This window comes from Mirounga leonina, unplaced genomic scaffold, assembly GCF_011800145.1.
Source record: "Mirounga leonina isolate KUSES-001 unplaced genomic scaffold, KU_Mleo_1.0 Mir_173, whole genome shotgun sequence".
In the NCBI taxonomy this organism is placed as follows: Eukaryota; Metazoa; Chordata; class Mammalia; order Carnivora; family Phocidae; genus Mirounga; species Mirounga leonina.
In genome coordinates, this window is record NW_023270447.1 from 44,330,555 (window position 1) to 44,346,205 (window position 15,651).

The following is a 15,651-nucleotide window of genomic DNA, read 5'->3' on the forward strand; positions in this document are numbered from 1 at the left end:
ACTGGAAAGGTTCCCGGCCTCCTTACTTGGCTTCTAACTTTGTTCTGCCAAATGAGGGATGATGGGATGTGTACGACAGGCCCTCCATGGGTGGACACTGTGAGGAGGAGTGATGGATGGGGAGAGCGGAGATCCAGACAGATAATGCTTTGTGGGTTAATTCTACTCCTCCTCATCCTAATGGAAGCAGAGATGGTGGGAGCTAAAACTTCATCACCAGGGTCGCAGGTACAGAATAACTCCTACAATACCAGTTCTAATTATTTGGACCTATTTCCATGACGTTACCAGCAAATGATAAGCAGTGATTCTTCTGTGGGAGATCTAACCTTTACTATTTATTCATGACGCAAACCCAGTATCATTATCTCAAGGTTTACGTGACATTTGACTTTAGGTTTCACAGTACAAACCAAGGGAGATCACAAAAATGCTTCTTCCTGGTATGCAAAGATCTAAGACTGCTCACAGATCTCTCTCCATATGACCAGTATATTCAGGATAGCCACTACCGGATTTGGAAGGGCACTCAATATCCAACCCCTTTACTTCTCACCAACTGGAAAAAGATCCATTGGTCCATGTCATTCCTGCTTTGGTGTTTCAATCCTATCATTGCCCTTTCCTGAAATGCCTTTCTTTATTAAATTTATAATCCATCTATCCTTCCCCTCCAGTGTGAGTTCAATAGCCTCAACTAGATGAATTATTCCCTTAAGTCAAAAGACCATCTATATATTGATGTCTTCCAAATTCACATAGTTAGCCCAGGTCTTTTTCTGAGCTTAATATCTGATCTCTAACTCCTACTTTATATCTCCGTTGGATGTCTTACAAGTATTTCAAATAAAATAGATCTCTTATTCCCACTCAGTCACCAGAGGGTTCCATGATTAATCCTCCTCATTTGAGTAAATGTCAACAATGTCCACCCAGTTATTCAACCGGGAACCAAGGAGGCACTCTTGAAACCTCTAACCCCTCAACTGTATATCCAATCAAGAAGTCTTGTTGATTCTACCTTCAAAACGTATCTTGAGTCTTTCCACTTATTTCCATCCTATCCTAGGACAAGCTATTATCATTTCTTTTCTTTCCTTCTTTCCTTCCTTCCTTCCTTTTCTGTAGGCTCCATGCCCCGTGTGAAGCCCCATGTGGGGCTTGAACTCAGGATCCTGAGATCAAGACCTGAGCTGAGACGGAGAGTTGGACACCCAACCAATTCATTCACCCAGATGCCCCTAGTTATTAACATTTCTCACCAGAGTTAATGTAAGAGCATCCTATTTGGTCTCCTTACTTATATTCTTTATCCTTTCTCCAATCTTTTCTTCACCCAAAAGAGTCATTACGGTTCTAATACATAAATCTGATTATATTTCTATCCCCTGCTTAAAATCCTCCTATGGCCTCTTATTACACTTAGGATCAAGTCCACAATTGTTAGGGAGGCTGTAAGGCCTTGAACAATCTTCCCCAGCCCCCATCTCTGGCTTCCTCTTGTTCTCTCTTCTCCTGGTTCACACTTTGCTCTAATCCAGCTACATGAAATTTCTTCCCATTTCTCAGCCGAGCTAAGCTCCATCCACCTCAGGGCACTATCTAGCCCCATCCTCCTCTGATCTGCATGTCTGTTGCCCAAATCCTTTGTCTGATTTATGTTCTTATTTCTTCTTCATAGCTGACCACAAATGTCATTTATTGAAACAAGCCTTCCAGGCTCTATTGTATGTGTATAGCACCCTATACAAAGACTGCAGTTCTGTCTCTTTCGTAATTTACCTAACCTATCTGTATGAAATGTGCTTCCAATCTGCCTTCTCCTAGATGGTACACTCCAAGGACAGGAAGCATGTCCTTCCTACTCTCTTACATTATCTGGGGCAATCAGTGCCTGGCAAACAGTCTGTACTTAACATAGTTGTTAAATGAATCGAACTGCAAGAATTCAATTGAACTGCAAAAATTCTAGGCTAATGTAAATTCTTTGTGGAATGAGGCAGAGTCTAAGTAAACAGATGAAGTCTAGGTACCATTTCTTATTCTAACCTTCTGAGATTCTTGTATTATCTAGCATATGAGCCAAACCAAAGCAAAAGGGTGAAAAACTAAAACCATAAAGTGACAGTGCATGAAGAGTATCTCTGTTTTTCTCTGACAGTATTACAGATGTCTTGAGCATGCACTGTTACATTAAGAGGTGGCTATTGTTTTTCAGGGAATACAATCCATTCCTCAGCAGTTTGCTCATACACAGAAGAAGTAATCAGTTACCTTTGGATAAGTAATTGCATTTTCAAAGTGGTAATTCCCTTTTGCATTCATTTTCCTTCATTGAATAACACAACAGAACTCAGCTCTACCTCAGAGCTAAAAGCCAACAGGACCTGTCTGCTCCAGATTCAGAGCTCATGGGGCAGAGTATACTTGGCAGTAATTAAGCAGATGGCTTTTCATACCTCTCTCAAAGGTTACTAGCATTAAATATATGGCTGCACATAAATTCTTATTGAGAAGTCATGATTACCTGGACCAAGTTACTTCACATCAGCCAAGTTATCCCTTCATAATTTAATGGTTTTCTCTAAATTAGCATGACTTTAATGGCCTTTAAATTCCATATTAATTTTTTTAAACCTCACAAAATAGAAAACTTACAATTACTCTCAATGGAGAGAAGGAAGCTGCTTTAAGAAGTTACATTTCATAATCCTTTATAATCCACTTCCTAGGGAGTGTTCACGCACCTCCACATCAAGCAAGCAAAGACCTGACAATTTTAAAGAGAAATGAGTAGAAAGAGGGAAGCCAAAGGAGAGAAGGCATTTACACTTCAAACAAGCAGTTAACCTGAATGACTTCTGGGGATCCTCTGACCTCTCCTCTCCTATGATTCTCATAAAGAATAAAATCTGTTTGCTTTATAACTTCCTGTTCCTTTCCAATATAATTAATGTAAGTTACTTAGGCCCAGATGCCCCATACAGGACACAATCAGAAATTGTAACTGCTTGTTGGTATTTTTATAATGATCTTTAACAGCTGTTGAGAGAGATAACGGAGTGCCACCATGGGTAAGGGAATAGTTTTCCAGAGTACAGAACTCTGCCTGTGTGTATGTCTGTTATCATTGCATTTGCCATGTTCTATTAAAATGATCTTTCTCTTTCTCCAAGCCCAGGGATGGGATCTTATCTCTGCATTCCCCTAGCTTGCAACAGGGTACCCGACAGAGAGTAGGTATATTTTACACAGAGTGTAAGCAAACTGACCAAACTCACAATGCTAATGAATAGCAGAGCTGAGATTCAAACCTGGCAGTCTAGTTTCAAAATCTACTCTTTTGACTACCACACTACAGTGTTTCCCATTTTAGCAGCCTCTTCCAGAACCATATATATCTTCTCTTATATACCCAAGCTAATATTCCCAAACCAAAAGTCTGACTAAGTCACAATTTACTCTTAAAGCTCTTTCATAATTTTCCTTACGTTAAGAAGCATGAAAGGTTCTGAGTTTGTTCACTCTATCAACTTTTCATACTTAAGTTCCAAGTCTCATATCTTCATCACCTAGTCCTTGTATAGATATTATGACTGTAAAGTGCTTTAAAATACTTATCAAACACGATAGTGCAGGGAGCATGGTAAAAAATACAGTGGAGTACAATTCCCTCAGTACTCTTCTGCGATAATGATTAGAGCTGTTCTTCATAAATCCTCTGGCTTGTACTTTTCTTCTCCTTTAAAGGTGAGTCACTACTTGAACCAAATACTTGGTAATCATAGAAATATATGTTGAGATCTTGCCTTGGCTACCTGAATGACCAAGATGAGCTGTGAGGCCCCCTTGCTGAACCCTGATGGACACGTAACATGATAAAGTAATAAACCTTTGTTACTTCAAGCCACTGAGGTTTGGCTGGAAGTTCACTGAAGCATAACTGAGTTTATCCTGACTCAAACATGCTCTATACAAGTTGATTCTATAATAATTATCTTTAAGAGTCATGCTTCTACTGTATTCAAAATGGCTAAAAACTGGAAACAACCCAAATGTTCACATAGAGGAAAATGGGCCAACAAATTATGGTATGGTCGCAGATTGGAATATTACTCAGTAACTGAAGGAACTATAGATATACCTAACAATATGGGTAAATCTTGAAAAAAATTATGTAAAATGAAAGAAACCAGACACAAAAGGATTAATCCTGTTTGATTCTATTTACATGAAGTTCAAGAACAGTTTAAACTAATCTATGATGACAGAAATCAGGAAGTGTTGTCTCTCGGGCCCAGAGGGACTGACTAGAAAGGAGCACCAGCAAGCTTTCTGGGATGAATGAATGTCCTGTATTTTTGTTTTGGGTGATGGTTACACAGGTGTATGTTTTGTATTCTCAAAACAACAAACTGAACACTTGAAGTCTATTGCACTGAGTGTAAATAACACCCCATTTAAAAAATTAATTCTTTGTTATATCAATGTAAGACAACCATGCTATTCTGGGAGGAAACCTAGAGTGAGGCAGACCTAGGTAAAGGAACAGATTCTATCACTAAGATATAAGCAAGATACTAAACAACTTATTTTTATTATTTTATTTTATTTTAATTTTTTTTAAGATTTTATTTATTTGACAGAGAGAGACAGCGAGAGAGGGAACACAAGCAGAGGAAGGGGGAGAGGGAGAAGCAGGCTTCCCGCTGAGCATGGAGCCCGATGCGGGGCTCGATCCCAGGACCCTGGGATCATGACCTGAGCCAAAGGCAGATGCTTAACGACTGAGCCACCCAGGCGCCCCTAAAAACTTTTTAAAAATATTGGTTTCTTAATCTATAAAATTGGGATAGTGGGATGCCTGGGTGGCTCAGTCAGTTAAGCGTCTGTCTTTGGCTCAGGTCAGGATCCCAGGATCCTAACCTGTGTCGGGCTCTCTGCTCAGTGGGGAGCCTGCTTGTCCCTCTGCCTGCCACTACCCGCCCCCCTTGTGCTCTCTTTCTGTCTCTCTGACAAATAAGTAAATAAAATCTTTAAAATTGGGATAGTATCTTCTAACAGAAGTGTCGTAAGATAAGGTCAATGTCAAAGCACCAAAGCACAATAACAATTGTTAACATTTACTGTTTTATGGTTTCATGATGTTCAGTCTCAGATGCTTAAATTTCCAGGGGCAAAGAGTGCTCCATTACCATTAACTCATGCAGCCATTAACCCTTATATTCAAAGAAATCACTAAGTCTGATGGTTTCATTCTAGACTTCATTTTTTCTTCTCTTTTCTTTAGTCCCATAGCCCCCATCCTAATTCATGGACTTTTCACGTTGTCTGTACTACAGCAAGAGTAACCTTACTGGTTTCCTTGTTCTGCTTTCTCTATGTCTCAGTCAATCCAAATCACTCCCTTCTCAATTATGAAAAACACCCCCTTTTCAACAACCTTGAAAATGCAATCTGAATAACTCAGTATCACAGAATTCCCCCTATAGGTGCTTGTTTTGCCTGTTATATAATTATTTATTTGTATGTCTTAGAAGTTCTTAAAGATTAAGAACTTCCTCCTTAACTCTATGGTCCTATTAGCATCTGACATACAGAAGGTACTTCACAAATGCTTGAACTAAATTTGTTCATGCAGTTTGGACTCAAGTCTTTCCTGTGGAAATCTATCCAGGTATCATTAACTAGCTTTCGCTGTTCTCACTTCTCCAACAGTAATCTCTTCCTCCTCTGCATTTCTAAACTATTTACATAGCTTTTCTCAGTAACTTCATTCTATTCTTCCAAGAATACTTTACTGAAATCTTGGAAGCACATACATGTCATATACAGGGATTTGTTGATAAAACCCTATACGCTTATTGCTCATCCATCAAAGTTGTAACCATAATTCAAATTGTAAATCTCTTAGGATTTCATTAACATGTTACTTGAAGCATTTATCCAACAACTATTGACTACCTTCTTGGGATAACTATGAGATACTCTCTCCAATATACCCTCTAAAAGAACACGACAAATTATGGTAAAAGAAAGATTAGTGGGCTACAATAAGAACACACTTATCCTTCAGGAAAGCACGATGAGCTCATGACAACAATTTATGAATGAGGAAAAGAAAATCTGATGTAATGGGTGTTATATGTATGTGTATGCAGAATGCCTTAACTTTTCATTTATCACAGTCAGAGATCTCTCCAAGGAGCATTTCTGTATCTTTTCAGAAAGTTAGTGTGTTCCATCTAAAATCCGTATGGACCCCAAACAGCCAAAACAATCTTGAAAAAGAAGAACAAAGTTGGAGGTCTCACCCTTCCTGATTGCAAAACTTACTACAAAGCTAGAGTAATGAAAACAGTGTGGTACTGGCATAATGAGAGGCTTAGAGACCAAGGAGATAGAACAGAGAGCTCTGAAATAAACTCCCACATATTTGGTCAAATGATTTTCAATAAGGATGCCAGAACCATTCAACTGGGGGATGGAGGGGAAGGTGGCAGGAAAGCTGATCTTTTCAACAAATGGTGCTGGGAAAACTAGATATTCATATGCAAAAAATAAAGTTGGATTTTTCCCTTATACCACATTCAAAATTAACTCAAAAGGGATCAAAGCCCTAAACATAAGAGCTAAAACCATAACACTTTTAGAAGAAAATATAGAAGAAAAGCTTTGTGTCATTGAATTTGGCAATGATATCCTGCATATGAGACCAAAAGCACAAGTAACAAAAACAACAAACAGATAAACTGGACTACATCAAAATGAAAAACTTCTGTGCATCAAAGGACACAATCAACACAGTGAAGAGACAACCTATGAAATGAGGGAAAATATTTGCAAATTATAGATCTGATAAGCATTTAATATCCAGAATATACAGAGAATTCCTACAACTCAACAAAACAAACCACCTGATTAAAGAACAGGCCGAAAAGTTGAAAATAAATTTCTCCACAAAGAAGACATACAGATGGCCAATAAACACATGAAAAGACGCTGAACAGCACTAATCAGCAGATAAATGCAAATCAAAAAAAAAAAAAAAAAAAAAAAACACAGTAAGATACCACCTCATACCCAATGCAATGACTACTATCAAAAAACCCAAAAATAACAAGTGTTGGTGAGGTTGTGAAGAAATTGGAACCCTTGTCCAGTCCACTGCTGGTAGGATGTCATATATTATGGCTGCTATGGAAAACAGTATGAAGGCTCCTCAGAAAATTAAAAATAGAATAATTATATGATTTAGCAATTCTACTTCTAGGTATATATCCAAAAGAAACAAGAGTAGAGTCTTGAAGTCATTTGTACTCTCTTGCTCATAGTAGCGCCATTCACAATAATCTAAAGGCAGAAGCAACCCAAGTGTCCCAAGACACGTGAATGGATAAATACATATATATACAAACAATGGAATATTATGCAGCATTAAAAAGGAAGTTCTGACACACTACAGCATGCATGAACCTTGAAAATATTACAGCGAATGAAATAACCCAGTAACAGAAGGACAAATGCTGTACTTTTATAAGATACCTAGTATAGTTAAATACAGAGACAGAAAAGTACACTGATAGTTGCCAGGGGCTGTGGGTGGGGGAGGGAGAATGGGGAGTTATTATTTTTTTATTACCAGGTACAGATTTTTATCCATCTGGAGATGGATAGTGGTTGTGGTTGTACAACAACATGAATATACTAAATGCCACTGAAGGGTACACTTAAAAATGGTTAAGATGGTAGATTTCATGTTATACAGATTTCACAATTTTAAAAAATTACACGAGACCAAAAAAAAAAGTGCAAGTGTGATGAGAATATATTTGAAATACTTAAGACTATCACTTAAATATCATTATTGTCTCTGGATTGCTGTGGATCCTGCCACTTAGAAATTCACTTTCATTAAACCCATAGGATCTTATTTTATGCCAACAAAACAGCACTATATCCAAAACAGAAGTTATGTGCCTGGGGCGCCTGGGTGGCTCAGTTGGTTAAGTGACTGCCTTCGGCTCAGGTCATGATCCTGGAGTCCCGGGATCGAGTCCCGCATCGGGCTCCCTGCTCGGCAGGGAGTCTGTGTCTCCTTCTGACCCTCCTCCCTCTCATGCTCTCTGTCTCTCATTCTCTCTGTCTCAAATAAATAAATAAAATCTTTAAAAAAAAAGAAGTTATGTGCCTGAATTCAGCCTGGATAGCTGAGTAGGTAGATTTCATTTTGTTTTGAAACCTGTTCTAAAATGATTACAACTACAATCTAGTGCCTAGCACATTGTTTAAACACACACACACACACACACACACAAACGATGAATAAATGAGGAACACATGAATACAGCTAAACAGGCCTAGATATTATTTTCTGATTGTACTAAATATAGTGATGTAAGACACTTGAGGATAGGAAAAATAAACTCTACATTGTTATATTAATCGGGACACGACACTGAATTAACATTTGGCTAGGAAAGTTCAATACAAATGAACCAGAAGTCACATATAAAACAAAGGACATCATTATATTTCAGTGGGAGCAAAACTCCTTTCTGAAAAGATTCCAGGAGATATTTCTAACTCTATGAACAGACTGAATAGTTTTCAATTTCCAGCTGGATGAAACCACCAAAATAGCAATATGCTGAATCTGAAATAAATGACCAACGATAGAATTATGAACTTTATTTACTTGCCATTCCAAACAATGCCAATCACTAATGAGGGCTGTTGGGAGTAACTCAGCATCCAGACCCACATTTCACAAAGGTGGCCCCAGGCAAGTTCTAAATAATTATTGCCAGTTGTGCAGAGGAAAAGGTGGCTCATGAAATACTTGGCACTGTAGGTTGGCGGAAGGGTTGATGTGGGGAGCATAGGACTGGATGGATGGATGACTTAGCCGACTGAGTTTCTCACAGAGGTTCTTACTGAAAGATAACGTAGTAGATGCCCTCAGCCACCTGCTCCTTATTCTGGCTGGCAAAGGCCTAATGTTCAGATTTCCAGCCCTCGCCATAAGGCCATGTTCTGGGGAAAGGTGACTTCCCCCCACCCCAGGTATAAATCCAGGATAAATCCTGCCTAATTCCTCTGAGATAATCATGGCAACCTCATTTCAAGAGCCAGTGAATGGTCTGGCAATGGAAATGTGTCACACTGGAGGTCCTCAGTAGAGACCTGTTCAGGGGTCTTGTGCTTGCTAAAAAAGTTTGAAGGATAAAAACTTCTCAGAAACAAGGCTAAAAGCCTACAGGTGATAAGAAAATGTGCAGAAGGAACCAAATATCTTACTCTGGTTGCTCATGATTTGTTCAGAGAGCTCACTTTTTTTTTTTTTTTTTAAAGATTTTATTTATTTGACAGAGAGGGGGAGAGAGAGAGAGAACAAGCAGGGGGAGTGGCAGGCAGAGGGAGAGGGAGAAGCAGGCTGGGATCATGACCTGAGCTGAAGGTAGACGCTTAACCGTCTGAGCCATCCAGGCGCCCCCAGATAGCTCACTTTTATCACCCTTCCCAGTCATTAGGATTCTTTGGCAGGAAGCAAGAGAAATGAATTTGGACCAACTAAAGCAAATGGGAATTTATTAAAAGGGAAACTGGGATCTCACAAAACACAGGCAGGCAACATGATTTGACTTGGAACATACAGAAACTAAGAGACCTCCAGAGGACAAGGAAGCAGGAAAACAGAATGATGTCATAGCAGGAACCTCCGATTAAGGCCCTGTGGTTTCATGAATAAACACCATTCATATAAAATCACTCATGTTACTTACTTCCTATTCTAAGCTAAGTATCATACTGCCCAAGCTTAGGTCACATGACCAACCCCTGGCCACATCTCAGCAGTGAAATACATGGCTTCTTCAGCTTCCACAGAGGGAGAGAGGCATCTAGATGTACTGCTTCTACTGTTCCACCATAGTACATACACTGTGCGTGTGTGTGTGTGTGTGTGAAGAAGGTCTACTTAAGGAAATAGACATTCTATGATGATAGGAGTATAAATACTGATCAGCCAACAAAACAAAAAAACAAAAGTGAAGAAAAGAGAAAAGTGCCCATTTCATCTCTGTAACCAGACACAATTAGGTGTTTCTGAGTGCTAAAAGAAATCAAACAAATATAGTTTTAATTCCCCCAAGCTAGTACTATGTTAAGGAAGGGGGTAGCAAAGAAAAAATTACCAATTCTGTCCATGAAATAAAAATGATTTTGGGGGCGCCTGGGTGGCTCAGTTGGTTAAGCAACTGCCTTCGGCTCAGGTCATGATCCTGGAGTCCCAGGATCGAGTCCCGCATCGGGCTCCCTGCTCAGCAGGGAGTCTGCTTCTCCCGCTCCCGCTCCCCCCTCTTGTGCTCTGTCTCTAAAATAAATAAATAAAATCTTAAAAAAAAAAAAAATACAAAAAAAAAAAAAGATTTTGTAAGCTATTTTACAGGTCATGCAAGAAAGTTCGGTAGCAACACTTTACCTAATACACTGAATGCACTGGATTCATGATGATCCTGCAAAGTTTGGGGTCACTTCACATTGACTAGCTACAACTACCCTCAAAAAAGGGAAAACTTGGCTCCTGTGGCTATTCAAAAGAATATGCCATAGGCTTTCAAGATGATTCCAGAAATGTATGACGCAATGGAACTGTAATGGATTAAATGTACAGCTTCCCTAGGTGACCACAGTAGGTCCAAGGGAACAATGCTTCTTATTTGGATGCATAAATTCCACTGTCTTGACAAAAGATCGAAACACTCCAATTCCACCTTGTCCTGGAACTAAAAGGCTTATAAGATTAATAAAACTACTCTTTAATATGGGTAGTACAGGAGACAAGTACTGAAGAAATTAAGCAAGAGTCAGCATTTCAGAGCACTTGAGAGACTCCTATGGTCTACCAAGTGCCCCAACTAAATGGAGAAACAGAAGAGCCCTGAAATTGAAAAGTGTAACTTTCCTTCTCCCGCAATTCCTAGTAAGAACTCGATGCTAATGACAGGCCTCTTCCTCAAAACGTGTCATATATCCCATGGATGATACTGTATTGCACCCTTAAATTTCCTTAATGGCCCAAGAGAGTCAGAAGGATGCTTCCTCACAGATTTCAAAGTGGCCGATGTACACAGCTATACTCATCCGATGACATTTTCCTTTTTTAAATTTTTTGATTTTATAACTTTTTAAAAAAGATTTTATTTATTTATTTGACATAGAGAGACACAGCGAGAGAGGGACTCAAGCAGGGGGAGTGGGAGAGGGAGAAGCAGGCTTCCCGCGGAGCAGGGAGCCCGATGCGGGGCTCGATCCCAGGACCCTGAGATTATGACCCGAGCCGAAGGCAGACGCTTAACGACTGGGCCACCCAGGCGCCCTACAATGACACTTTCCTAAAGAAGGACTGCTTTTCTCCTAGAAGTAAATGTTCAGATACCCTGGGTATAATATCCAATTTCAGAAACTTCTGGGTTTCTGTACATACTACAATTTTGTTTACTTAGCCTTCAGGTCTGAGCTCCAGCATGTTTCTCTGTAATACCTTCCCCAAGGCTCCAAAGATTATGTTAATTGTGTCTCTCATATGTTCTTGAAGTATCATAGCACCTTTATCCTTGGATGAGGTACCAGATTGCTTACTCTCTGCCTCCTCCTTCAAGGCACAGCTTGTGTTCTTTGTATCACTGACTCCACAGCTCCAGCACAGGTAGGCACTCCGCAAATACTTGTTGAATAAATGCATGAATAGTTCTTTATGGAAGTAAAACTCATGTTTATTCCCACAATCTTTTTTCCCTCTTTATTTAGACAGAAAGAATTGAGAGCACAATAAGGATTTTTAAAACAGGCATTCAATTTGCTTCTTCGGATGGACTTCTCCCACAGATGACTCTGACATTCACATTAATTTCAAGTCATATCATCTTTTAGGGATATGGCCAGAGGATAAAGGGCCACACTATATTTTTAATTACAAAACAAGACATATGTTCAATCGATACTGTACGGTGCCTCCCATGGTGAGTCCACTTTGACTCAGTAAGGCTTGACAGCCAGCACTAAATCTTTCCTTGGGGTTCAGTTTCACTTGGCCTCCTCTAGCCCCAGGAGTTTTTATATAGTACACATTTTCCACATGTAATTAAGTAATGGAGAGTGAGTTGTTCTACATGACATTTAATTTTCGATAGTGGGGGAAGGTATGACAAGAGCTGCAGGCAAGATCATTAATCTCCTTGGATCCCTGCACTGCCAAACACAGCAATTCATTCTTTCCTGTATTAATATAGCTCTCCTCCTGTACCTAAAATTATAGTGCTTATGTAGCAGGGATAAGGTCGAATGGGAAAATCCACAGAATTGAATGTGTGCTACATAGTAAGAACTCAAGACTGTAAAATACACCTGGATTATCCACTGTAGAATAATTTAGTATGCCGAAGTCCAGATGTGTTACAGACACAAGTATGTGATTACCGGATTGTCCAAAATCTCATGTGGGGACAAAGGGGGAGGAAAAAGTGATCATGTAAGTCATGTACACAGAGCAGCAACTTGCTAATTTTCACTAATGACTCACAGACCTTCTGTGAATTACAGATCAGTTAGTATATGAATAAATACAAGTGTTAAAAGAATATGACAAGGACGTGATCACACAAATGTACATTACTATAGACTAAAGGCCCCCGTTAATTAAAATGTTGCCTGCAGCACATTTTAACAGCTTTCCGTGATCACTGCTAATCATAATCCCAAATCTGCGTCCAGTTCCCATTTTTATCTCAATTGTCAATAAATCTGGAAAAGAGCCGCTGAGGTATAGAAGCCAACAATATCTCTATGATGGAAATGCACAGAGAATCAGTAATTTCAACTAAGGAAGGAAGTATCAGCAAATAGAAGCACTAACTATGAAGAAACCATTTATAAACATCAGTGTTTAAAGTCACATTATACAGCATAAGTTATGCATCTTAAAAGAAAAGTGTAATTGCATCTGCTGTGCTATGATTTAAGTGTTAACTTCCTGAAACCTGATAGCAAACCAGTATCTAACTGCTTTAGGATTTGGATCTAAAATAGGCACAACTAGGGTTCTCACACCAATAGTCTGAAAGAGGTAACCTATAGGCAGAGGTGTATCTAAAGGAGTGATGAACTAGATAATCAGCCTGAAGGAGAAAGAATGGTATGTTGGACAGCACCTAAAATGCACAGATTATGGGCGCCTGGGTGGCTCGGTTGGCTAAGTATCTGCCTTCGGCTCAGGTCATGATCTCAGGGTCCTGGGATTGAGCCCCGAGTAGGGCTCCCTGCTCAGCGGAGAGCCTGCTTTTCTCTCTCCCTCTGCCTGCCATTCACCCTGCTTGTGCTCTCTCCCTCTGTCAAATAAGTGGAATCTTTAAAAAATAAAATAAACAAAATGCACAGGTTACTACACATAAATAGGTCACCAATCTCCCACTATAACCCACTGGTGATGTACAAAGCAGAGGAGCATAAAATATTTTCTTTTTTTGATTTCCTTAAGTGTTTTAAATTCTGATACTATTTGATGTTACTCACCCCAGTAACATTATATTTTATTGACATGGGGATTAATTCACATTAATTAGATTTCTCTTTATACATTCTTTCATTAAGTGGTATTCTACTTCTCGTTAAGAGTATCAGGTCATCATTTAAAAGGAGGAGGAGGACGGGTGCCTGTCTGGCTCAGTTGGTGGAGCATGCAGCTCTTGGGCTGTCCAGGCCCTGAGCTCAAGCCCCATGTGGGGTGTAGAGCTTTAAAAAAAAAAAAAGGAGGGGGAGAAGCAGTGGTAGACACAGAACTAAAAGACATGTTTCAGGCAGGCTATGCCCATGTCTCTTATTCTAACATTTATTGGAAATGGTTTTATATAGTATCTGTAGCTATCTCTTATAGTGATTTTTAAAAATTTTTATTTAAATTCTAGTTAGTGAACATACAGTGCAATATTGGTTTCAGGAGAATTCAGTAATTTATCACTTATATACAATATCCAGTGTTCTATCTCTTCTAGTGTTTAATCATTATGATGTTAATTAAAATTCTTAAACTGTGAATGTGCTTCACTTAAAAAAAATATTCAAGATTCTGGAATGAGACAAAATATATATGAAGGAGTGGTTCATCTTTTTCCTCCTCTTTCCTTCTCCCTAACTTCTTTTACCTCCTTTCTCTCTCTGCCTCCCTTTTCCTGCCACCACACCATCATCTTCATCACCATAGCGTGAACATTGCTGAGCCCACATCACCAGGCAATTTATACATATTAAGACATTAGACAATCTATGAGACAGCTATATATATATATATTTAAACACTTGACTTTTTTTTTTTTAAGATTTTATTTATTTATTTGAGAGAGAATGAGAGACAGAGAGCATAAGACGGAGGAGGGTCAGAGGGAGAAGCAGACCCCCCGCTGAGCAGGGAGCCCGATGCGGGACTCGATCCCGGGACTCCAGGATCATGACCTGAGCCGAAGGCAGTCGCTTAACCAACTGAGCCACCCAGGCGCCCTAAACACTTGACTTTTTTTTTAAAAAAAGATTTATTCATTTGAGAGAAAGAGAGCGAGCACGTGAGCAGGGGGAGGGGCAGAGGGAGAGAGAGAATCCTCAAGCAGACCCCCACTGAGCTCAGAGCCCGACGTGGGGATTGATCCCAAGACCCTAAGTTCATGACTTGAGCTGAAATCAAGAGCTGACTGCTTAACTGACTGAGCCACCCAGGCACCCTGAGATAGCTATATCACCCGCATACTGCAGATCAGGAAACTGAACAAGCTCACACACTTGGAGTATTCTAGAGCCAGATTTCATGAGATAGGGTGAATCTCAGGCTTGCTTAGAAAAGAATTTGTCACTTAGGTAAGAGCTCTCAAGCTCTTAGTCAGATGAGTAGTTCCTACCCTTACGGAAACTGAAGCATTAATAAAATGTTGGCATACAAGTTATCACATACATATCTACTGGATCAAACAAAAGGTTGTTAGCAGTGCGTACATCTGTCTTGATTCAATTTAAACTCGTTTTCCTTTACACAGTCTCAAAGTGGATGACAAGAGACTACTCAAAAATCACACCTACATCTCTTTCTCCCTACAGAGGAAGCTACAGAAACTTTTCCCAACTTAGATTATTTGGGAAAGTACTGAGGAGAGGGACTTAAGTATGAGAAATTTTCTAAAATAATGAATTATTTTTTATCTATATGTATCTTTTTTCTATGTAACTTTAAGTCCACAAAATAAATCAAACTAACTTACTATGATTGTTACCTTTGGAGAATAAATAATCTGGAATTGCTTAGAAGGAGCTGAAAGGAAATCTATTCAATAAAACTTTCTGAATGCCGACTATGTGTTTAGGCACTACAATTTAACGACCATGCAAGAAAGGTTCATAATTCGATTGCATATTTTGAATGTACATGGCTACTTCTACTAAACTGCTTAAAATCCCTTCCAGTAAGTAAGTATTCTGTGGCATCCTCAATCATACTTACACTATTAATTTACTGAACAAATTATTTCCTTGATTCTGATCTCCTGTGAATGATCAAAATTGAAATCATCAGACACTAAATTAATGGGGCTTCATTACTATTATTAAAAT

The 15,651-nt window shown here is 39.2% G+C and overlaps 1 protein-coding gene across 8 annotated transcripts in view; it reads right to left on the bottom strand.

Moving 5' to 3' along the window:
* Positions 1–15,651, bottom strand: part of PATJ (PATJ crumbs cell polarity complex component) — a 353,127-nt gene that overhangs the window by 108,215 nt on the left and 229,261 nt on the right. The gene's annotated exons all lie outside the window — the stretch shown is intronic.